Below are 24,445 nucleotides of genomic sequence, written 5' to 3'. Positions count from 1 at the left end.
GGGGAATTAGCTCAGATGGTAGAGCGCTCGCTTAGCATGCGAGAGGTAGCGGGATCGATGCCCGCATTCTCCAGCAAGACACTTTTTCTTCCATTTGACTATTTTATTCAAAACTCAAATTCTCCCAAATGAGGCATGCGCTGCTTGCTTCAGGGTGCTTACTATCATCCCGAAAGTCTTCCGTCCATTTTCTACTATCCCAAAAAGTCAGATTTTAAGTACAGATTTTAACATTGCTTATGCACCAGAATAGTAACAGATCTTTTGCCCCTCCGCCACCATCTCTGAAGTTAGCACCTCTCCCAACATTTGAAGAGTCAGCCCCCACCCCTCTGCCCTGCCACCACCCATCACCCTGTCGAAATGTAGGTAGGTTGCGCACCTCACGTGACCTCTCTTGCATTAGAGGGCGCTCAACTATTTTAAGTAACCCCCCCCCTGCCTTTACATCAAATCTCTACTGCTGATGAAACACAGGAAACAAGTGCTAAAAGAACAGCCTGACATGGGTATGACTTCCCTAGTGAAAGACTTTGCCCGGCATTCGGGCAATCCTGCACGCCTGTTGGAGAGAGGATAATTTTAGATCGGTGCTGAGCACCTCAAACAAACATGACACCATCAAGGGAGAAGAAACTCAACACGTAGAGTTCCCAAGACAAGATCCAAAGCGAAATCCTCCAACGTCTCAAAGATGGCCTCCCTCACTTAAAAGATAGGCAGATGCGCCAGCCCACGCAGGGGGCGCTAGAGACGCAGCTCACATAGCGGGCCGCCCCTCTGGCTGCCCCCTGCGTGGACTCGCCTCCTCTAGGGAGGAGGCAGTCAGGGTGCCCCCAGAGGGTCCAGCCGGAAACGGCCTGCACCTTCGGGGGCTTAAATAGCCAGGGGTGGAGAGCGCAAGACCTCTCATCTAGCCCTGGCAGCAGTGGAATCCAGGGCAGGCCGTTCTCGCAAGAACGGAATGGTGTGAGATGGCTCACAGTCTTTTGGACATGGGACTTTGTAAGGCGGGATTGGCAGAGCCACCCGGCTAAGGACCATGGTTGGTGCCAGGCAGTCATAAGACCTGAGCAGGGGTGGGGGTGGGGGTGGGGGGGGCGCCCCCATAAGATGATTCCAAATTATGCGACCATATGTTTTTTCCAATAAAATGTTATATATGTTTCCAACTTTCAGAATATCTCCGACTCTATCATTGGGGCAAGCAGGAAATTTTATGCATGTTACTGATATGATGTAAGGGGCCAAGGAGTAGGGGTTAGCCCCGCTATGCACACAGAGCAAGCAGAAAAATACATGCTCTCAAGACCAGGCCGCTCTCATTGAGTAAATTGGATGCATCATTCCGCAGGTGAAATGCCACAGCAATTGAGCACAGTCCAACATTGCTACTGCACACCAACACAACACATCATCCAGATAGATGCTAGCTGTGGTTGCATTCTAAGTTTTAAAACAGCACTGCCACACATGGAGCACGTGGGAGGGAGATTTTGTCAATAAAATCGGGAGAACTGAATATTCTGATTGGATTGCATTGGGGTAGAATTATTTTAGGAGGAAGACAGTAAAAAAAAAGAGCAATATTTTGGATAGAAAAAAACAGTCTCCGCCATAAATCAGGAGGGTTGGCATGAATGCACTACAGATGGTGCTGCTGCACGGTGTATACCAGTCGATGGCAAGCCATCAGATAGACAATGCACGAAAAAAGACGTGATGTTATTTTAAAACATGGGGAAGTTAAAACAAATTTAAACTGTCATGTCAATCAACACATGATTCAATCCATCAAACCGACAGCACAACAGGGTATCTCGATCAACACACAATGTCAAATCGAAGGCAAACTAAGCTCGTTATTAGCATCGTCCCAGACCATGGACCTCCCCATCATCCCTGTGCCAACAAAAGATTCAGATTAACGCAGTCAACTTTGTGTAGATATAAGAGCACCAAACTAAATTATAAAAAGAAAGACACCATCCCACAATGCAGCGGAAATGATACACCTTGAAAATTGAGCCACAATATTGTCTAGACTCGATTTAAACAAGGGATATCTTCAACTTGAACTTAGCCCGGAATCCAGATACGTCATAACCTTCCCAATACGCCTATGACTATTTCACTGCTCCAGGCATCTTAGTTTCGAATATCCTCAGCAGTTGAGATTTTTCAAGAAGAAATACAGAAAGTAATCTGACATATCTCAAACTGCATACACAACAGTGAGAATATCCTGGTATTTGGCACGTCCCAAAAATCTCATGATAACGCTCCACAGTGTGCATGGCCCTGGAAAAAGCACACCTCACCCGGAAGCGCAAAAAAATGTGAATTCAGTAAACACTCTGTGAAATTGTTTGTTAGCTAAAAGCATTACACAAGACCCAGTCAAAAAAAAGGCTTTAACGTCTACACCACATCCATCCTGTGTCACACAACTACGCTCCTTCCTGGGCCTGGCCAGCTAGTGCACGCACTACAATCAAGATTTTGCATCCATCAGCACACCCCTACAACATCTAGTCAAGAAAAATCATGAATTCATGTGGTCACGAAAATGTCAGTGTTTGAGAAAATATGCCATCCCATAGTATCATCTGTCTGCATGTTGTCCCTCAATCCCAACAGTCACACGATGGTCACAGTCGATGCGAGTCCAGTAGGCCTAGGAGTGATTCGGGCACAACACTCAGGTGATTCCGCCTCTCACAGATGCATTGCTTCATATGCCAGGTGAAGCCGCACGCAGACAGAACAGGCCTATGCACAAGCAGAAAAGTCTATCCATTGCATGGGGGTACAAACATTATCATCTGTTCCTGTTTGAAAAACAATTTGTGGTCAACCCTGACCATCAAGCTCTGACTACCATCTATGGCAAAGCAATGACTTGCATGCATCCACACATTGCCAGGTGGGGCTTGCATCTACAGGGCTATCATTTTGACATACTGCACAAGCCAACAAAACATGCAAATGGAGCAGATTTCCTATCTCGGGTACTCATCCCGTCGCATCACACTATTCCGTCAATAGTATATCATTTTATCACCTATGTAGTGCAACAAGGTTGACACGTCTGCTGCCAATATGATGAATCGAATTCCCGGGTACCAGTGGTCATGGGGTGAATATCAGTTTCTAAACCATCAATCAGCCCACACCTCTGATAGATACACCAGAATGGATCCGAACAGATTGGAATAAGCAAGTATACAATTAAAATTATAAACCGCCTTGTTTAATTTTGGTAACGTGGATGGAACAGCAGGCTTATCTCCTCTAAACATTGTGGATCATTGGTTAGTTGCAACACAGCAAAAATACAATTATTACCCAATGATAAAGGGAGTGTCCAGTCAAAGTTGATTACAAATATCTGCTTTATTATTAGCACAACAGACAGTAAAATAACACTACTAAATACAACCCACACTGTAAAGGAATGCAGAGGACAGACAGTTTCAAAGAAGGAAAAGGGATATACTCTGGATACTGACAGGAGGGTAGTCGGTATGGTTAATAACCGCAATAGTTTATTAAGGTTTCTTGGCTTCAGCAGAAGGGGAGAAAAGGATCTTAAAATGTCTCAAGGGGCCTTATGGGCAGGACCAGGGGGGATAGAACCAGAATGTACCTTTTGCTGTAGCTGTTCTTGTTGCTCCACAGGGTCGAAGCGGCTTCAGGACACTTCACAGGCTTCTGCGACAGAGTTTGAGATGGGAGTCAGCTGCCGGTATCAGGCGGCAGGACGGTTCAGTCAGCAAAGCTTGATGAACGTATGCAGGCTGTCCTACACAGGAACTCCGGTTCAGGAATCATTGTCTCTGTGCTGATCAGCAGTTCTGAAGTCCTTGTCGAGACGTCTCAGGTTTCTTTCAGCAACTGCGACTTGACAATGGTCACTGTTGAAGTTGGTTGTGAATCAAGGAACTTGAGTGGTTCGAAAAAATATCCTTCAAGGCGGGTGGCGATTGATGCTTGTCGTTGCACTTCTCCCAGCTTATTCAATGGACTTGTGTCGTCCTTTAAGGTGGATGACCCACAGCTAAGGAGTGTGCTACCTTGTCCTTTTGTTCACATCTGGCACTTCTTGTCCATGGATCTTGCTGAAAGGCCTAGCAGGGCATGATGTGTGTTGGCTGGGTACCAGTTCTGGAGCGGCTGGAGAGTCCTCCGAGTTCTTTTCTTCCCCTGTTCCATAGGAGAAGTTAAGAGGAGGGATATTGTTTCCCTCTTTGGAAATTCCTGGCATTCCTTCACTGGCGGAAGATGTAAGGCAGCCTGTACCTTCAGCCAGGATCCAAGGATGAGTTTTTCTTGCTACTTCTTATGTAGTCTTCAGATCTGCTAAAGAGGGTCTCTGATCCTCTTTTAAAGCTAAGTGGGCCACAGTGATTGGTGTAGGTTAAGCGTAACTTAGCGAGCCAACCCTGGGGTCCCTACTAACAATTTTCAGTATGCGTGAAGTCATCAGCATAGTGATTTGCAACAGGAAAAGGTAAAGGGGTGAAAACAGGAACAAGGGGTGTTCCTGAACAAATATGGCGAAAACCTCCTCTCAACAGAAAGAGCTCTGGGCTCACTCCCTTGTGATACTAAGTCCCACCCATTTGCCTGTCTGCTGTCTCTTTATTTAAATGTCCTCCCTGTGTGGTTCCTGTTAAAGCGGCATTTCGCTATTGAAGATGCTGAGAGACCAGATTCTCTGGCTCTTGCAACAAACTACATTCTCATACCTTATGAATGGGGTCCCCATATCGGGGGTGGCCTGCTGCAATAAAAGAACCAGACACGACCGTTCACTGACATCGATACTGAGAGGAGGGAGCTGGCTTCAGGGTGACCCATTTACATGTGAAAGGTTGTTGAGTTTCCTGTCTCCTTTGTTATTCTCTGCATCCAGGCCCCATGTGGCCTGTTTGATGTACCCCCCTGTGGGTATGTAAATTGCTGCCGTAAGCTGCAGGGCCTAACAAAAGAGCAGGGAGCCTTTGTCAGTTAAGCAGGTTGACCATGGCTGGGGGAAGTTTAGCCTCCCCCTGCCTTACGATGATATTGCGCCCTCCTCTGCTGTCACATTGCAACTAAATATGACATGGCAGACTGTGCCTGTAGGCAGTGTCCAACCCAGAATACACAGCTCTATGAGTTTGTTGTGATGTGAGCATACGGAAATGTTTGTGGATTAGCCCAACACATTTTCCTGAGGTCAGTGTGCCATCATCCATTTAATTAAAAATGTCAAAAAAAGTCCAGGGGAGCCCACACTCATCATGCGTTTGGTCGAATTCCTCACCTATATTCTTGTAAAAAGTAAATCATTTAAGTATTGTAGAGGGAGGCCCCTTTCATGCCACCATTGTGCTGATATGCAATGTTTGTATGGCTCATTGATTAATGAGCAAAGTCCTTAAAGAGGTGAAGTGTTTCGGCCTCAGGGATAGCATAGACCCTGGTGAGATTTGGACACAAATGGTCAGTGAGTGGACAGACTTAACATACCAACAGAAATGACCACTGAGGTGTTGGGGTAGAAACACATTGGTCTCTTGAGCTGCCCTTTGGATAGTTTTACCAAACCGTGATGTGTTAATTGCAGACTATTTATGGTGTTAATAGGGCAAAGGGCCCCTCAAGTAAGGTACGTACTCCGATGGAGTGTTTGAGATCACCAGTCCCGGCATTGCTTTGGATGCCTTCGGGTTTTGTATAGATATGCCGCCCCATAGGCACACACTATAGGACAAAGAAATGGCCACGCCTGGGGCCATGGGAGCATACTGGGAAATAAAAACAAGGGAATGTTGAGCAATGAAATTGCTGAGGACACAGACCGAGGACATTAAACAAAGACAATTCCCTTTTACCAACGACTGCTAGACTGGAACATCTGCTGTGGTGGGGGATTGTGGACTTGGAGAGAAACCTGTACCCCGGGATATGTGTGTACTTCGTCTGAATGCACAGTGGCATGTGCAGGAGAGTAGTCAAGTTACCATTACCCTCTCTTTTTGCATCCACTCAATTATTTACTGCCTTCCCCCTTTTCTTCCTGTCCTTTTTCAATATGCGCCACCTAAAAACTATTCAATTTTGTTAAAGCCTGGAGGATGATGACATGACAGGAAGGACACAGCTTCTGGATGTTCATTAGTTATCTACCCAACCATTTTCTACCCATGGCCATGCTAATCACTGGGGCCATTTCCACCCATTACTTGCCCCTCCCCACCCAAAACACATCCTTCTGGGATCTCTTTGCTCTTTCCAGCATTAACATCAAACTGTGGCCTGTCAGTGCTATTTGTAAGCGGTCTGCTGACAGTTAATGGTTTAACTTCAGCTGTAAATGCAATACTGGTGTAATAAAAATGTCTTAACCACTTGATTTATATCTGTTCCTTGCACTGAAGTGTTAAAACAAGCAATGGAAAAGCCAACAGGCTTGACTTGGGTATAGGCAGTTGCCACAGGCACTGTTATCGGTTCCATGTGATAATGTCCCCGCAAAAATGCTGCCATGCAAATAAGTCCCTGGAAAATTGCTGTTTTTTGCAGAGACATTATTACATGGAACATGCGGGGGACACCCCTGCAACCCCAAAAAACTTTTTTTTGTCCGGGATTGTGCCCTCTGCCGCCACCAATGTGCCTAGGTCCAATGTGCAGGTTTGTACCATTGTGGCAGTGCCCGATACAATGTGTACTTTTTCTTCTTTTATCCTTTTTTACTTTCCTTAGCAATTCTGGTGTGAACGGCTACGGAGAACGCATTTGACCATAATAAGGATAAACACGGTGCGTTTATCATTTGGGAAAAGAGAAAACAGCATACGAATCATTAGAAGGCATTGATATCAATATATTTCAAGGATCGCCTTAAACATTGTCTCACACTCCTTATAGATATGGAGCAACTTTTTCCGCTTGAAGTCTTTCTTCCACGTTAGGTTTTATTTGCCCCGATTGTCGGTCCGCTTCGGCAGTGCTTCCAAAATAGAACACATGGGATTTATAGTCGTGGCAGTGCAGTGCAACTAGCAGAGGACTGGCTGCAGCATTGCCTTGTGTGACGTGCACAGGCACTTCCTGTCTGTGGAAGGGGATACTTAGAAAAGGGCTACATGTGCTCCTATGAAGACCTCAGTGCAGTCAACTGTCATCTGTGAGTTCACAGAGTAATGTGCTATTCGACAACCAGGAAGAGAAACTAGGTGCCTCTTAACAGGAAGGGGAAATAGCTCAGATGGTAGAGCGCTCGCTTAGCATGCGAGAGGTAGCGGGATCGATGCCCGCATTCTCCAGCAAGACGCTTTTTCTTCATTTTCACTATTTTATTCAAAACTCACCAATCGTCGCAAATAAAGGCATGTGCTCGCTTCTGGGTTTTTTTTACTATCATCCTAAAAGTCTTCCGTCCACTTTCTGCTATCCCAAAGAGTCATCCGCGCGAGGGCCGGCAACAGGCGCATTGCATGGCATTGGTGACATATTCAGGAAATTCCACTTTGATGCCACCCAGGGCTGTTAACCTTTTATTTCATTTCAATACGATGCTTCGAATAATTGGTTCAAAGTGCGCAGCCTTTGCTCTTTTATTTCGTTTTCATCGGAGCAGGTCGCAGCTGGCAGAAGAGTGAGCCCTGTCTGCCGGAGCTCAGATTCCAGAAAGCATATTTTCCCTGTCTTTCTTACCACTCATCTGTGTCTCTTCCCTGACATGAGGGGTTGCTACACTCTGCAGTCTCCCGGCATTTAAAGTCTGCTACCAGCAGAGCACGTTCTGGACTTCACAGCGCCCAGCAAAGTACTAGCCTGCGCCCTCCCCCTACTACCGCAAAAACCTTTTGCATGCTTTAGCAGAAGTGTGAACAAAATGCCACGAACCACCCCAGATGGGACTCGAACCCACAATCCCTGGCTTAGGAGGCCAGTGCCTTATCCATTAGGCCACTGGGGCCACTCGACAGAGAAGGGGAAAGTTCTTTCTTTTCCTCTTCTCTCACTGGAGTCACGGGTACTGGCCCACTGAAAAGGGCAAGTTGGCTCACGTCCAAAGCTGCAGTGTCCCAGCACACGCGGGCAAAAGGCACCTGCTTGCACTCGGCTGGACACTTCCGCTTTATGGGACACACGATGGAAAGTGGACTCAATTCCCAGACCTAACTCTTACCTGTTTGGTATTCTGACGCTCGATTGTAAAATATGGCCAGCTGGTAAAAATGACAAAGGGCACTCCAGCGCTGGTCCTTTGGCTGCAGGCGGCGTGTCAGCGGCCTAAAACAGCAAGAAATAGCGAGAGAAATGAAGTGAGAAGCAAGCACCTTTTCAATTGGGCTCTCGGGTCTATGGGGTTGGTGTGCAGCCTCTTGATCACTAGCGCAGGTCCAGCGTGAAAGGGCGTGGGAGTGGAGTCACTCTGCTATTAATACCTGGTTGGCCAATCCTCATTGCAATGGATGGCCATCTGCAGCTTTACTTGTAGCTCCACTGAAGGTATTTTGTTTTGGGCAAAGGGGTGAGATTGTGATTTCCCCTGCGGCAGATGAAGAGAAAGGGCTTTATGCACTACAGGTCCCTGGACAGCAAGCAAGTGTGAGCAGGAGACTGTGCTTCAGCTCTGAAGCAGTGTATCGAGAGCCTTCGTGGAGGAGGGGAATTAGCTCAGATGGTAGAGCGCTCGCTTAGCATGCGAGAGGTAGCGGGATCGATGCCCGCATTCTCCAGCAAGACACTTTTTCTTCCATTTGACTATTTTATTCAAAACTCAAATTCTCCCAAATGAGGCATGCGCTGCTTGCTTCAGGGTGCTTACTATCATCCCAAAAGTCTTCCGTCCATTTTCTACTATCCCAAAAAGTCAGATTTTAAGTACAGATTTTAACATTGCTTATGCACCAGAATAGTAACAGATCTTTTGCCCCTCCGCCACCATCTCTGAAGTTAGCACCTCTCCCAACATTTGAAGAGTCAGCCCCCACCCCTCTGCCCTGCCACCACCCATCACCCTGTCGAAATGTAGGTAGGTTGCGCACCTCACGTGACCTCTCTTGCATTAGAGGGCGCTCAACTATTTTAAGTAACCCCCCCCTGCCTTTACATCAAATCTCTACTGCTGATGAAACACAGGAAACAAGTGCTAAAAGAACAGCCTGACATGGGTATGACTTCCCTAGTGAAAGACTTTGCCCGGCATTCGGGCAATCCTGCACGCCTGTTGGAGAGAGGATAATTTTAGATCGGTGCTGAGCACCTCAAACAAACATGACACCATCAAGGGAGAAGAAACTCAACACGTAGAGTTCCCAAGACAAGATCCAAAGCGAAATCCTCCAACGTCTCAAAGATGGCCTCCCTCACTTAAAAGATAGGCAGATGCGCCAGCCCACGCAGGGGGCGCTAGAGACGCAGCTCACATAGCGGGCCGCCCCTCTGGCTGCCCCCTGCGTGGACTCGCCTCCTCTAGGGAGGAGGCAGTCAGGGTGCCCCCAGAGGGTCCAGCCGGAAACGGCCTGCACCTTCGGGGGTTTAAATAGCCAGGGGTGGAGAGCGCAAGACCTCTCATCTAGCCCTGGCAGCAGTGGAATCCAGGGCAGGCCGTTCTCGCAAGAACGGAATGGTGTGAGATGGCTCACAGTCTTTTGGACATGGGACTTTGTAAGGCGGGATTGGCAGAGCCACCCGGCTAAGGACCATGGTTGGTGCCAGGCAGTCATAAGACCTGAGCAGGGGTGGGGGGGGGCGCCCCCATAAGATGATTCCAAATTATGCGACCATATGTTTTTTCCAATAAAATGTTATATATGTTTCCAACTTTCAGAATATCTCCGACTCTATCATTGGGGCAAGCAGGAAATTTTATGCATGTTACTGATATGATGTAAGGGGCCAAGGAGTAGGGGTTAGCCCCGCTATGCACACAGAGCAAGCAGAAAAATACATGCTCTCAAGACCAGGCCGCTCTCATTGAGTAAATTGGATGCATCATTCCGCAGGTGAAATGCCACAGCAATTGAGCACAGTCCAACATTGCTACTGCACACCAACACAACACATCATCCAGATAGATGCTAGCTGTGGTTGCATTCTAAGTTTTAAAACAGCACTGCCACACATGGAGCACGTGGGAGGGAGATTTTGTCAATAAAATCGGGAGAACTGAATATTCTGATTGGATTGCATTGGGGTAGAATTATTTTAGGAGGAAGACAGTAAAAAAAAAAGAGCAATATTTTGGATAGAAAAAAACAGTCTCCGCCATAAATCAGGAGGGTTGGCATGAATGCACTACAGATGGTGCTGCTGCACGGTGTATACCAGTCGATGGCAAGCCATCAGATAGACAATGCACGAAAAAAGACGTGATGTTATTTTAAAACATGGGGAAGTTAAAACAAATTTAAACTGTCATGTCAATCAACACATGATTCAATCCATCAAACCGACAGCACAACAGGGTATCTCGATCAACACACAATGTCAAATCGAAGGCAAACTAAGCTCGTTATTAGCATCGTCCCAGACCATGGACCTCCCCATCATCCCTGTGCCAACAAAAGATTCAGATTAACGCAGTCAACTTTGTGTAGATATAAGAGCACCAAACTAAATTATAAAAAGAAAGACACCATCCCACAATGCAGCGGAAATGATACACCTTGAAAATTGAGCCACAATATTGTCTAGACTCGATTTAAACAAGGGATATCTTCAACTTGAACTTAGCCCGGAATCCAGATACGTCATAACCTTCCCAATACGCCTATGACTATTTCACTGCTCCAGGCATCTTAGTTTCGAATATCCTCAGCAGTTGAGATTTTTCAAGAAGAAATACAGAAAGTAATCTGACATATCTCAAACTGCATACACAACAGTGAGAATATCCTGGTATTTGGCACGTCCCAAAAATCTCATGATAACGCTCCACAGTGTGCATGGCCCTGGAAGAAGCACACCTCACCCGGAAGCGCAAAAAAATGTGAATTCAGTAAACACTCTGTGAAATTGTTTGTTAGCTAAAAGCATTACACAAGACCCAGTCAAAAAAAAGGCTTTAACGTCTACACCACATCCATCCTGTGTCACACAACTACGCTCCTTCCTGGGCCTGGCCAGCTAGTGCACGCACTACAATCAAGATTTTGCATCCATCAGCACACCCCTACAACATCTAGTCAAGAAAAATCATGAATTCATGTGGTCACGAAAATGTCAGTGTTTGAGAAAATATGCCATCCCATAGTATCATCTGTCTGCATGTTGTCCCTCAATCCCAACAGTCACACGATGGTCACAGTCGATGCGAGTCCAGTAGGCCTAGGAGTGATTCGGGCACAACACTCAGGTGATTCCGCCTCTCACAGATGCATTGCTTCATATGCCAGGTGAAGCCGCACGCAGACAGAACAGGCCTATGCACAAGCAGAAAAGTCTATCCATTGCATGGGGGTACAAACATTATCATCTGTTCCTGTTTGAAAAACAATTTGTGGTCAACCCTGACCATCAAGCTCTGACTACCATCTATGGCAAAGCAATGACTTGCATGCATCCACACATTGCCAGGTGGGGCTTGCATCTACAGGGCTATCATTTTGACATACTGCACAAGCCAACAAAACATGCAAATGGAGCAGATTTCCTATCTCGGGTACTCATCCCGTCGCATCACACTATTCCGTCAATAGTATATCATTTTATCACCTATGTAGTGCAACAAGGTTGACACGTCTGCTGCCAATATGATGAATCGAATTCCCGGGTACCAGTGGTCATGGGGTGAATATCAGTTTCTAAACCATCAATCAGCCCACACCTCTGATAGATACACCAGAATGGATCCGAACAGATTGGAATAAGCAAGTATACAATTAAAATTATAAACCGCCTTGTTTAATTTTGGTAACGTGGATGGAACAGCAGGCTTATCTCCTCTAAACATTGTGGATCATTGGTTAGTTGCAACACAGCAAAAATACAATTATTACCCAATGATAAAGGGAGTGTCCAGTCAAAGTTGATTACAAATATCTGCTTTATTATTAGCACAACAGACAGTAAAATAACACTACTAAATACAACCCACACTGTAAAGGAATGCAGAGGACAGACAGTTTCAAAGAAGGAAAAGGGATATACTCTGGATACTGACAGGAGGGTAGTCGGTATGGTTAATAACCGCAATAGTTTATTAAGGTTTCTTGGCTTCAGCAGAAGGGGAGAAAAGGATCTTAAAATGTCTCAAGGGGCCTTATGGGCAGGACCAGGGGGGATAGAACCAGAATGTACCTTTTGCTGTAGCTGTTCTTGTTGCTCCACAGGGTCGAAGCGGCTTCAGGACACTTCACAGGCTTCTGCGACAGAGTTTGAGATGGGAGTCAGCTGCCGGTATCAGGCGGCAGGACGGTTCAGTCAGCAAAGCTTGATGAACGTATGCAGGCTGTCCTACACAGGAACTCCGGTTCAGGAATCATTGTCTCTGTGCTGATCAGCAGTTCTGAAGTCCTTGTCGAGACGTCTCAGGTTTCTTTCAGCAACTGCGACTTGACAATGGTCACTGTTGAAGTTGGTTGTGAATCAAGGAACTTGAGTGGTTCGAAAAAATATCCTTCAAGGCGGGTGGCGATTGATGCTTGTCGTTGCACTTCTCCCAGCTTATTCAATGGACTTGTGTCGTCCTTTAAGGTGGATGACCCACAGCTAAGGAGTGTGCTACCTTGTCCTTTTGTTCACATCTGGCACTTCTTGTCCATGGATCTTGCTGAAAGGCCTAGCAGGGCATGATGTGTGTTGGCTGGGTACCAGTTCTGGAGCGGCTGGAGAGTCCTCCGAGTTCTTTTCTTCCCCTGTTCCATAGGAGAAGTTAAGAGGAGGGATATTGTTTCCCTCTTTGGAAATTCCTGGCATTCCTTCACTGGCGGAAGATGTAAGGCAGCCTGTACCTTCAGCCAGGATCCAAGGATGAGTTTTTCTTGCTACTTCTTATGTAGTCTTCAGATCTGCTAAAGAGGGTCTCTGATCCTCTTTTAAAGCTAAGTGGGCCACAGTGATTGGTGTAGGTTAAGCGTAACTTAGCGAGCCAACCCTGGGGTCCCTACTAACAATTTTCAGTATGCGTGAAGTCATCAGCATAGTGATTTGCAACAGGAAAAGGTAAAGGGGTGAAAACAGGAACAAGGGGTGTTCCTGAACAAATATGGCGAAAACCTCCTCTCAACAGAAAGAGCTCTGGGCTCACTCCCTTGTGATACTAAGTCCCACCCATTTGCCTGTCTGCTGTCTCTTTATTTAAATGTCCTCCCTGTGTGGTTCCTGTTAAAGCGGCATTTCGCTATTGAAGATGCTGAGAGACCAGATTCTCTGGCTCTTGCAACAAACTACATTCTCATACCTTATGAATGGGGTCCCCATATCGGGGGTGGCCTGCTGCAATAAAAGAACCAGACACGACCGTTCACTGACATCGATACTGAGAGGAGGGAGCTGGCTTCAGGGTGACCCATTTACATGTGAAAGGTTGTTGAGTTTCCTGTCTCCTTTGTTATTCTCTGCATCCAGGCCCCATGTGGCCTGTTTGATGTACCCCCCTGTGGGTATGTAAATTGCTGCCGTAAGCTGCAGGGCCTAACAAAAGAGCAGGGAGCCTTTGTCAGTTAAGCAGGTTGACCATGGCTGGGGGAAGTTTAGCCTCCCCCTGCCTTACGATGATATTGCGCCCTCCTCTGCTGTCACATTGCAACTAAATATGACATGGCAGACTGTGCCTGTAGGCAGTGTCCAACCCAGAATACACAGCTCTATGAGTTTGTTGTGATGTGAGCATACGGAAATGTTTGTGGATTAGCCCAACACATTTTCCTGAGGTCAGTGTGCCATCATCCATTTAATTAAAAATGTCAAAAAAAGTCCAGGGGAGCCCACACTCATCATGCGTTTGGTCGAATTCCTCACCTATATTCTTGTAAAAAGTAAATCATTTAAGTATTGTAGAGGGAGGCCCCTTTCATGCCACCATTGTGCTGATATGCAATGTTTGTATGGCTCATTGATTAATGAGCAAAGTCCTTAAAGAGGTGAAGTGTTTCGGCCTCAGGGATAGCATAGACCCTGGTGAGATTTGGACACAAATGGTCAGTGAGTGGACAGACTTAACATACCAACAGAAATGACCACTGAGGTGTTGGGGTAGAAACACATTGGTCTCTTGAGCTGCCCTTTGGATAGTTTTACCAAACCGTGATGTGTTAATTGCAGACTATTTATGGTGTTAATAGGGCAAAGGGCCCCTCAAGTAAGGTACGTACTCCGATGGAGTGTTTGAGATCACCAGTCCCGGCATTGCTTTGGATGCCTTCGGGTTTTGTATAGATATGCCGCCCCATAGGCACACACTATAGGACAAAGAAATGGCCACGCCTGGGGCCATGGGAGCATACTGGGAAATAAAAACAAGGGAATGTTGAGCAATGAAATTGCTGAGGACACAGACCGAGGACATTAAACAAAGACAATTCCCTTTTACCAACGACTGCTAGACTGGAACATCTGCTGTGGTGGGGGATTGTGGACTTGGAGAGAAACCTGTACCCCGGGATATGTGTGTACTTCGTCTGAATGCACAGTGGCATGTGCAGGAGAGTAGTCAAGTTACCATTACCCTCTCTTTTTGCATCCACTCAATTATTTACTGCCTTCCCCCTTTTCTTCCTGTCCTTTTTCAATATGCGCCACCTAAAAACTATTCAATTTTGTTAAAGCCTGGAGGATGATGACATGACAGGAAGGACACAGCTTCTGGATGTTCATTAGTTATCTACCCAACCATTTTCTACCCATGGCCATGCTAATCACTGGGGCCATTTCCACCCATTACTTGCCCCTCCCCACCCAAAACACATCCTTCTGGGATCTCTTTGCTCTTTCCAGCATTAACATCAAACTGTGGCCTGTCAGTGCTATTTGTAAGCGGTCTGCTGACAGTTAATGGTTTAACTTCAGCTGTAAATGCAATACTGGTGTAATAAAAATGTCTTAACCACTTGATTTATATCTGTTCCTTGCACTGAAGTGTTAAAACAAGCAATGGAAAAGCCAACAGGCTTGACTTGGGTATAGGCAGTTGCCACAGGCACTGTTATCGGTTCCATGTGATAATGTCCCCGCAAAAATGCTGCCATGCAAATAAGTCCCTGGAAAATTGCTGTTTTTTGCAGAGACATTATTACATGGAACATGCGGGGGACACCCCTGCAACCCCAAAAAACTTTTTTTTGTCCGGGATTGTGCCCTCTGCCGCCACCAATGTGCCTAGGTCCAATGTGCAGGTTTGTACCATTGTGGCAGTGCCCGATACAATGTGTACTTTTTCTTCTTTTATCCTTTTTTACTTTCCTTAGCAATTCTGGTGTGAACGGCTACGGAGAACGCATTTGACCATAATAAGGATAAACACGGTGCGTTTATCATTTGGGAAAAGAGAAAACAGCATACGAATCATTAGAAGGCATTGATATCAATATATTTCAAGGATCGCCTTAAACATTGTCTCACACTCCTTATAGATATGGAGCAACTTTTTCCGCTTGAAGTCTTTCTTCCACGTTAGGTTTTATTTGCCCCGATTGTCGGTCCGCTTCGGCAGTGCTTCCAAAATAGAACACATGGGATTTATAGTCGTGGCAGTGCAGTGCAACTAGCAGAGGACTGGCTGCAGCATTGCCTTGTGTGACGTGCACAGGCACTTCCTGTCTGTGGAAGGGGATACTTAGAAAAGGGCTACATGTGCTCCTATGAAGACCTCAGTGCAGTCAACTGTCATCTGTGAGTTCACAGAGTAATGTGCTATTCGACAACCAGGAAGAGAAACTAGGTACCTCTTAACAGGAAGGGGAATTAGCTCAGATGGTAGAGCGCTCGCTTACGTGCGAGAGGTAGCGGGATCGATGCCCGCATTCTCCAGCAAGACGCTTTTTCTTCATTTTCACTATTTTATTCAAAACTCACCAATCGTCGCAAATAAAGGCATGTGCTCGCTTCTGGGTTTTTTTTACTATCATCCTAAAAGTCTTCCGTCCACTTTCTGCTATCCCAAAGAGTCATCCGCGCGAGGGCCGGCAACAGGCGCATTGCATGGCATTGGTGACATATTCAGGAAATTCCACTTTGATGCCACCCAGGGCTGTTAACCTTTTATTTCATTTCAATACGATGCTTCGAATAATTGGTTCAAAGTGCGCAGCCTTTGCTCTTTTATTTCGTTTTCATCGGAGCAGGTCGGAGCTGGCAGAAGAGTGAGCCCTGTCTGCAGGAGCTCAGATTCCAGAAAGCATATTTTCCCTGTCTTTCTTACCACTCATCTGTGTCTCTTCGCTGACATGAGGGGTTGCTACACTCTGCAGTCTCCCGGCATTTAAAGTCTGCTACCAGCAGAGCACGTTCTGGACTTCACAGCGCCCAGCAAAGTACTAGCCTGCGCCCTCCCCCTACTACCGCAAAAACCTTTTGCATGCTTTAGCAGAAGTGTGAACAAAATGCCACGAACCACCCCAGATGGGACTCGAACCCACAATCCCTGGCTCGACAGAGAAGGGGAAAGTTCTTTCTTTTCCTCTTCTCTCACTGGAGTCACGGGTACTGGCCCACTGAAAAGGGCAAGTTGGCTCACGTCCAAAGCTGCAGTGTCCCAGCACACGCGGGCAAAAGGCACCTGCTTGCACTCGGCTGGACACTTCCGCTTTATGGGACACACGATGGAAAGTGGACTCAATTCCCAGACCTAACTCTTACCTGTTTGGTATTCTGACGCTCGATTGTAAAATATGGCCAGCTGGTAAAAATGACAAAGGGCACTCCAGCGCTGGTCCTTTGGCTGCAGGCGGCGTGTCAGCGGCCTAAAACAGCAAGAAATAGCGAGAGAAATGAAGTGAGAAGCAAGCACCTTTTCAATTGGGCTCTCGGGTCTATGGGGTTGGTGTGCAGCCTCTTGATCACTAGCGCAGGTCCAGCGTGAAAGGGCGTGGGAGTGGAGTCACTCTGCTATTAATACCTGGTTGGCCAATCCTCATTGCAATGGATGGCCATCTGCAGCTTTACTTGTAGCTCCACTGAAGGTATTTTGTTTTGGGCAAAGGGGTGAGATTGTGATTTCCCCTGCGGCAGATGAAGAGAAAGGGCTTTATGCACTACAGGTCCCTGGACAGCAAGCAAGTGTGAGCAGGAGACTGTGCTTCAGCTCTGAAGCAGTGTATCGAGAGCCTTCGTGGAGGAGGGGAATTAGCTCAGATGGTAGAGCGCTCGCTTAGCATGCGAGAGGTAGCGGGATCGATGCCCGCATTCTCCAGCAAGACACTTTTTCTTCCATTTGACTATTTTATTCAAAACTCAAATTCTCCCAAATGAGGCATGCGCTGCTTGCTTCAGGGTGCTTACTATCATCCCAAAAGTCTTCCGTCCATTTTCTACTATCCCAAAAAGTCAGATTTTAAGTACAGATTTTAACATTGCTTATGCACCAGAATAGTAACAGATCTTTTGCCCCTCCGCCACCATCTCTGAAGTTAGCACCTCTCCCAACATTTGAAGAGTCAGCCCCCACCCCTCTGCCCTGCCACCACCCATCACCCTGTCGAAATGTAGGTAGGTTGCGCACCTCACGTGACCTCTCTTGCATTAGAGGGCGCTCAACTATTTTAAGTAACCCCCCCCTGCCTTTACATCAAATCTCTACTGCTGATGAAACACAGGAAACAAGTGCTAAAAGAACAGCCTGACATGGGTATGACTTCCCTAGTGAAAGACTTTGCCCGGCATTCGGGCAATCCTGCACGCCTGTTGGAGAGAGGATAATTTTAGATCGGTGCTGAGCACCTCAAACAAACATGACACCATCAAGGGAGAAGAAACTCAACACGTAGAGTTCCCAAGACAAGATCCAAAGCGAAATCCTCCAACGTCTCAAAGATGGCCTCCCTCACTTAAAAGATAGGCAGATGCGCCAGCCCACGCAGGGGGCGCTAGAGACGCAGCTCACATAGCGGGCCGCCCCTCTGGCTGCCCCCTGCGTGGACTCGCCTCCTCTAGGGAGGAGGCAGTCAGGGTGCCCCCAGAGGGTCCAGCCGGAAACGGCCTGCACCTTCGGGGGTTTAAATAGCCAGGGGTGGAGAGCGCAAGACCTCTCATCTAGCCCTGGCAGCAGTGGAATCCAGGGCAGGCCGTTCTCGCAAGAACGGAATGGTGTGAGATGGCTCACAGTCTTTTGGACATGGGACTTTGTAAGGCGGGATTGGCAGAGCCACCCGGCTAAGGACCATGGTTGGTGCCAGGCAGTCATAAGACCTGAGCAGGGGTGGGGGGGGGCGCCCCCATAAGATGATTCCAAATTATGCGACCATATGTTTTTTCCAATAAAATGTTATATATGTTTCCAACTTTCAGAATATCTCCGACTCTATCATTGGGGCAAGCAGGAAATTTTATGCATGTTACTGATATGATGTAAGGGGCCAAGGAGTAGGGGTTAGCCCCGCTATGCACACAGAGCAAGCAGAAAAATACATGCTCTCAAGACCAGGCCGCTCTCATTGAGTAAATTGGATGCATCATTCCGCAGGTGAAATGCCACAGCAATTGAGCACAGTCCAACATTGCTACTGCACACCAACACAACACATCATCCAGATAGATGCTAGCTGTGGTTGCATTCTAAGTTTTAAAACAGCACTGCCACACATGGAGCACGTGGGAGGGAGATTTTGTCAATAAAATCGGGAGAACTGAATATTCTGATTGGATTGCATTGGGGTAGAATTATTTTAGGAGGAAGACAGTAAAAAAAAAAGAGCAATATTTTGGATAGAAAAAAACAGTCTCCGCCATAAATCAGGAGGGTTGGCATGAATGCACTACAGATGGTGCTGCTGCACGGTGTATACCAGTCGATGGCAAGCCATCAGATAGACAATGCACGAAAAAAGACGTGATGTTATTTTAAAACATGGGGAAGTTAAAACAAATTTAAACTGTCATGTCAATCAACACATGATTCAATCCATCAAACCGACAGCACAACAGGGTATCTCGATCAACACACAATGTCAAATCGAAGGCAAACTAAGCTCGTTATTAGCATCGTCCCAGACCATGGACCTCCCCATCATCCCTGTGCCAACAAAAGATTCAGATTAACGCAGTCAACTTTGTGTAGATATAAGAGCACCAAACTAAATTATAAAAAGAAAGACACCATCCCACAATGCAGCGGAAATGATACACCTTGAAAATTGAGCCACAATATTGTCTAGACTCGATTTAAACAAGGGATATCTTCAACTTGAACTTAGCCCGGAATCCAGATACGTCATAACCTTCCCAATACGCCTATGACTATTTCACTGCTCCAGGCATCTTAGTTTCGAATATCCTCAGCAGTTGAGATTTTTCAAGAAGAAATACAGAAAGTAATCTGACATATCTCAAACTGCATACACAACAGTGAGAATATCCTGGTATTTGGCACGTCCCAAAAATCTCATGATAACGCTCCACAGTGTGCATGGCCCTGGAAGAAGCACACCTCACCCGGAAGCGCAAAAAAATGTGAATTCAGTAAACACTCTGTGAAATTGTTTGTTAGCTAAAAGCATTACACAAGACCCAGTCAAAAAAAAGGCTTTAACGTCTACACCACATCCATCCTGTGTCACACAACTACGCTCCTTCCTGGGCCTGGCCAGCTAGTGCACGCACTACAATCAAGATTTTGCATCCATCAGCACACCCCTACAACATCTAGTCAAGAAAAATCATGAATTCATGTGGTCACGAAAATGTCAGTGTTTGAGAAAATATGCCATCCCATAGTATCATCTGTCTGCATGTTGTCCCTCAATCCCAACAGTCACACGATGGTCACAGTCGATGCGAGTCCAGTAGGCCTAGGAGTGATTCGGGCACAACACTCAGGTGATTCCGCCTCTCACAGATGCATTGCTTCATATGCCAGGTGAAGCCGCACGCAGACAGAACAGGCCTATGCACAAGCAGAAAAGTCTATCCATTGCATGGGGGTACAAACATTATCATCTGTTCCTGTTTGAAAAACAATTTGTGGTCAACCCTGACCATCAAGCTCTGACTACCATCTATGGCAAAGCAATGACTTGCATGCATCCACACATTGCCAGGTGGGGCTTGCATCTACAGGGCTATCATTTTGACATACTGCACAAGCCAACAAAACATGCAAATGGAGCAGATTTCCTATCTCGGGTACTCATCCCGTCGCATCACACTATTCCGTCAATAGTATATCATTTTATCACCTATGTAGTGCAACAAGGTTGACACGTCTGCTGCCAATATGATGAATCGAATTCCCGGGTACCAGTGGTCATGGGGTGAATATCAGTTTCTAAACCATCAATCAGCCCACACCTCTGATAGATACACCAGAATGGATCCGAACAGATTGGAATAAGCAAGTATACAATTAAAATTATAAACCGCCTTGTTTAATTTTGGTAACGTGGATGGAACAGCAGGCTTATCTCCTCTAAACATTGTGGATCATTGGTTAGTTGCAACACAGCAAAAATACAATTATTACCCAATGATAAAGGGAGTGTCCAGTCAAAGTTGATTACAAATATCTGCTTTATTATTAGCACAACAGACAGTAAAATAACACTACTAAATACAACCCACACTGTAAAGGAATGCAGAGGACAGACAGTTTCAAAGAAGGAAAAGGGATATACTCTGGATACTGACAGGAGGGTAGTCGGTATGGTTAATAACCGCAATAGTTTATTAAGGTTTCTTGGCTTCAGCAGAAGGGGAGAAAAGGATCTTAAAATGTCTCAAGGGGCCTTATGGGCAGGACCAGGGGGGATAGAACCAGAATGTACCTTTTGCTGTAGCTGTTCTTGTTGCTCCACAGGGTCGAAGCGGCTTCAGGACACTTCACAGGCTTCTGCGACAGAGTTTGAGATGGGAGTCAGCTGCCGGTATCAGGCGGCAGGACGGTTCAGTCAGCAAAGCTTGATGAACGTATGCAGGCTGTCCTACACAGGAACTCCGGTTCAGGAATCATTGTCTCTGTGCTGATCAGCAGTTCTGAAGTCCTTGTCGAGACGTCTCAGGTTTCTTTCAGCAACTGCGACTTGACAATGGTCACTGTTGAAGTTGGTTGTGAATCAAGGAACTTGAGTGGTTCGAAAAAATATCCTTCAAGGCGGGTGGCGATTGATGCTTGTCGTTGCACTTCTCCCAGCTTATTCAATGGACTTGTGTCGTCCTTTAAGGTGGATGACCCACAGCTAAGGAGTGTGCTACCTTGTCCTTTTGTTCACATCTGGCACTTCTTGTCCATGGATCTTGCTGAAAGGCCTAGCAGGGCATGATGTGTGTTGGCTGGGTACCAGTTCTGGAGCGGCTGGAGAGTCCTCCGAGTTCTTTTCTTCCCCTGTTCCATAGGAGAAGTTAAGAGGAGGGATATTGTTTCCCTCTTTGGAAATTCCTGGCATTCCTTCACTGGCGGAAGATGTAAGGCAGCCTGTACCTTCAGCCAGGATCCAAGGATGAGTTTTTCTTGCTACTTCTTATGTAGTCTTCAGATCTGCTAAAGAGGGTCTCTGATCCTCTTTTAAAGCTAAGTGGGCCACAGTGATTGGTGTAGGTTAAGCGTAACTTAGCGAGCCAACCCTGGGGTCCCTACTAACAATTTTCAGTATGCGTGAAGTCATCAGCATAGTGATTTGCAACAGGAAAAGGTAAAGGGGTGAAAACAGGAACAAGGGGTGTTCCTGAACAAATATGGCGAAAACCTCCTCTCAACAGAAAGAGCTCTGGGCTCACTCCCTTGTGATACTAAGTCCCACCCATTTGCCTGTCTGCTGTCTCTTTATTTAAATGTCCTCCCTGTGTGGTTCCTGTTAAAGCGGCATTTCGCTATTGAAGATGCTGAGAGACCAGATTCTCTGGCTCTTGCAACAAACTACATTCTCATACCTTATGAATGGGGTCCCCATATCGGGGGTGGCCTGCTGCAATAAAAGAACCAGACACGACCGTTCACTGACATCGATACTGAGAGGAGGGAGCTGGCTTCAGGGTGACCCATTTACATGTGAAAGGTTGTTGAGTTTCCTGTCTCCTTTGTTATTCTCTGCATCCAGGCCCCATGTGGCCTGTTTGATGTACCCCCCTGTGGGTATGTAAATTGCTGCCGTAAGCTGCAGGGCCTAACAAAAGAGCAGGGAGCCTTTGTCAGTTAAGCAGGTTGACCATGGCTGGGGGAAGTTTAGCCTCCCCCTGCCTTACGATGATATTGCGCCCTCCTCTGCTGTCACATTGCAACTAAATATGACATGGCAGACTGTGCCTGTAGGCAGTGTCCAACCCAGAATACACAGCTCTATGAGTTTGTTGTGATGTGAGCATACGGAAATGTTTGTGGATTAGCCCAACACATTTTCCTGAGGTCAGTGTGCCATCATCCATTTAATTAAAAATGTCAAAAAAAGTCCAGGGGAGCCCACACTCATCATGCGTTTGGTCGAATTCCTCACCTATATTCTTGTAAAAAGTAAATCATTTAAGTATTGTAGAGGGAGGCCCCTTTCATGCCACCATTGTGCTGATATGCAATGTTTGTATGGCTCATTGATTAATGAGCAAAGTCCTTAAAGAGGTGAAGTGTTTCGGCCTCAGGGATAGCATAGACCCTGGTGAGATTTGGACACAAATGGTCAGTGAGTGGACAGACTTAACATACCAACAGAAATGACCACTGAGGTGTTGGGGTAGAAACACATTGGTCTCTTGAGCTGCCCTTTGGATAGTTTTACCAAACCGTGATGTGTTAATTGCAGACTATTTATGGTGTTAATAGGGCAAAGGGCCCCTCAAGTAAGGTACGTACTCCGATGGAGTGTTTGAGATCACCAGTCCCGGCATTGCTTTGGATGCCTTCGGGTTTTGTATAGATATGCCGCCCCATAGGCACACACTATAGGACAAAGAAATGGCCACGCCTGGGGCCATGGGAGCATACTGGGAAATAAAAACAAGGGAATGTTGAGCAATGAAATTGCTGAGGACACAGACCGAGGACATTAAACAAAGACAATTCCCTTTTACCAACGACTGCTAGACTGGAACATCTGCTGTGGTGGGGGATTGTGGACTTGGAGAGAAACCTGTACCCCGGGATATGTGTGTACTTCGTCTGAATGCACAGTGGCATGTGCAGGAGAGTAGTCAAGTTACCATTACCCTCTCTTTTTGCATCCACTCAATTATTTACTGCCTTCCCCCTTTTCTTCCTGTCCTTTTTCAATATGCGCCACCTAAAAACTATTCAATTTTGTTAAAGCCTGGAGGATGATGACATGACAGGAAGGACACAGCTTCTGGATGTTCATTAGTTATCTACCCAACCATTTTCTACCCATGGCCATGCTAATCACTGGGGCCATTTCCACCCATTACTTGCCCCTCCCCACCCAAAACACATCCTTCTGGGATCTCTTTGCTCTTTCCAGCATTAACATCAAACTGTGGCCTGTCAGTGCTATTTGTAAGCGGTCTGCTGACAGTTAATGGTTTAACTTCAGCTGTAAATGCAATACTGGTGTAATAAAAATGTCTTAACCACTTGATTTATATCTGTTCCTTGCACTGAAGTGTTAAAACAAGCAATGGAAAAGCCAACAGGCTTGACTTGGGTATAGGCAGTTGCCACAGGCACTGTTATCGGTTCCATGTGATAATGTCCCCGCAAAAATGCTGCCATGCAAATAAGTCCCTGGAAAATTGCTGTTTTTTGCAGAGACATTATTACATGGAACATGCGGGGGACACCCCTGCAACCCCAAAAAACTTTTTTTTGTCCGGGATTGTGCCCTCTGCCGCCACCAATGTGCCTAGGTCCAATGTGCAGGTTTGTACCATTGTGGCAGTGCCCGATACAATGTGTACTTTTTCTTCTTTTATCCTTTTTTACTTTCCTTAGCAATTCTGGTGTGAACGGCTACGGAGAACGCATTTGACCATAATAAGGATAAACACGGTGCGTTTATCATTTGGGAAAAGAGAAAACAGCATACGAATCATTAGAAGGCATTGATATCAATATATTTCAAGGATCGCCTTAAACATTGTCTCACACTCCTTATAGATATGGAGCAACTTTTTCCGCTTGAAGTCTTTCTTCCACGTTAGGTTTTATTTGCCCCGATTGTCGGTCCGCTTCGGCAGTGCTTCCAAAATAGAACACATGGGATTTATAGTCGTGGCAGTGCAGTGCAACTAGCAGAGGACTGGCTGCAGCATTGCCTTGTGTGACGTGCACAGGCACTTCCTGTCTGTGGAAGGGGATACTTAGAAAAGGGCTACATGTGCTCCTATGAAGACCTCAGTGCAGTCAACT

At 46.3% G+C, this 24,445-nt stretch overlaps 4 non-coding genes across 4 annotated transcripts; 3 read left to right on the top strand and 1 right to left on the bottom strand.

Annotated features, from left to right (window-relative positions):
• On the top strand, positions 1 to 73 carry TRNAA-AGC (transfer RNA alanine (anticodon AGC)). The gene has a single exon. It is a non-coding gene; the product is annotated as a tRNA-Ala (tRNA).
• A 7,829-nt stretch (positions 74 to 7,902) lies between these two features.
• Positions 7,903 to 7,975, bottom strand: TRNAR-CCU (transfer RNA arginine (anticodon CCU)). The gene has a single exon. It is a non-coding gene; the product is annotated as a tRNA-Arg (tRNA).
• Positions 7,976 to 8,668: 693 nt separating this feature from the next.
• Positions 8,669 to 8,741, top strand: TRNAA-AGC (transfer RNA alanine (anticodon AGC)). Its single transcript has one exon. It is a non-coding gene; the product is annotated as a tRNA-Ala (tRNA).
• Positions 8,742 to 17,283: 8,542 nt separating this feature from the next.
• On the top strand, positions 17,284 to 17,356 carry TRNAA-AGC (transfer RNA alanine (anticodon AGC)). The gene has a single exon. It is a non-coding gene; the product is annotated as a tRNA-Ala (tRNA).
• The last annotated feature ends 7,089 nt before the right edge of the window (positions 17,357 to 24,445 follow it).

The sequence above is a fragment of the Ambystoma mexicanum genome, chromosome 5q, assembly GCF_040938575.1.
Source record: "Ambystoma mexicanum isolate Mex_15411 chromosome 5q, UKY_AmexF1_1, whole genome shotgun sequence".
NCBI classification, from domain to species: Eukaryota; Metazoa; Chordata; class Amphibia; order Caudata; family Ambystomatidae; genus Ambystoma; species Ambystoma mexicanum.
Note: the sequence above shows the minus strand (reverse complement) of the source record. Positions and strands in the feature narration are given on the sequence as shown.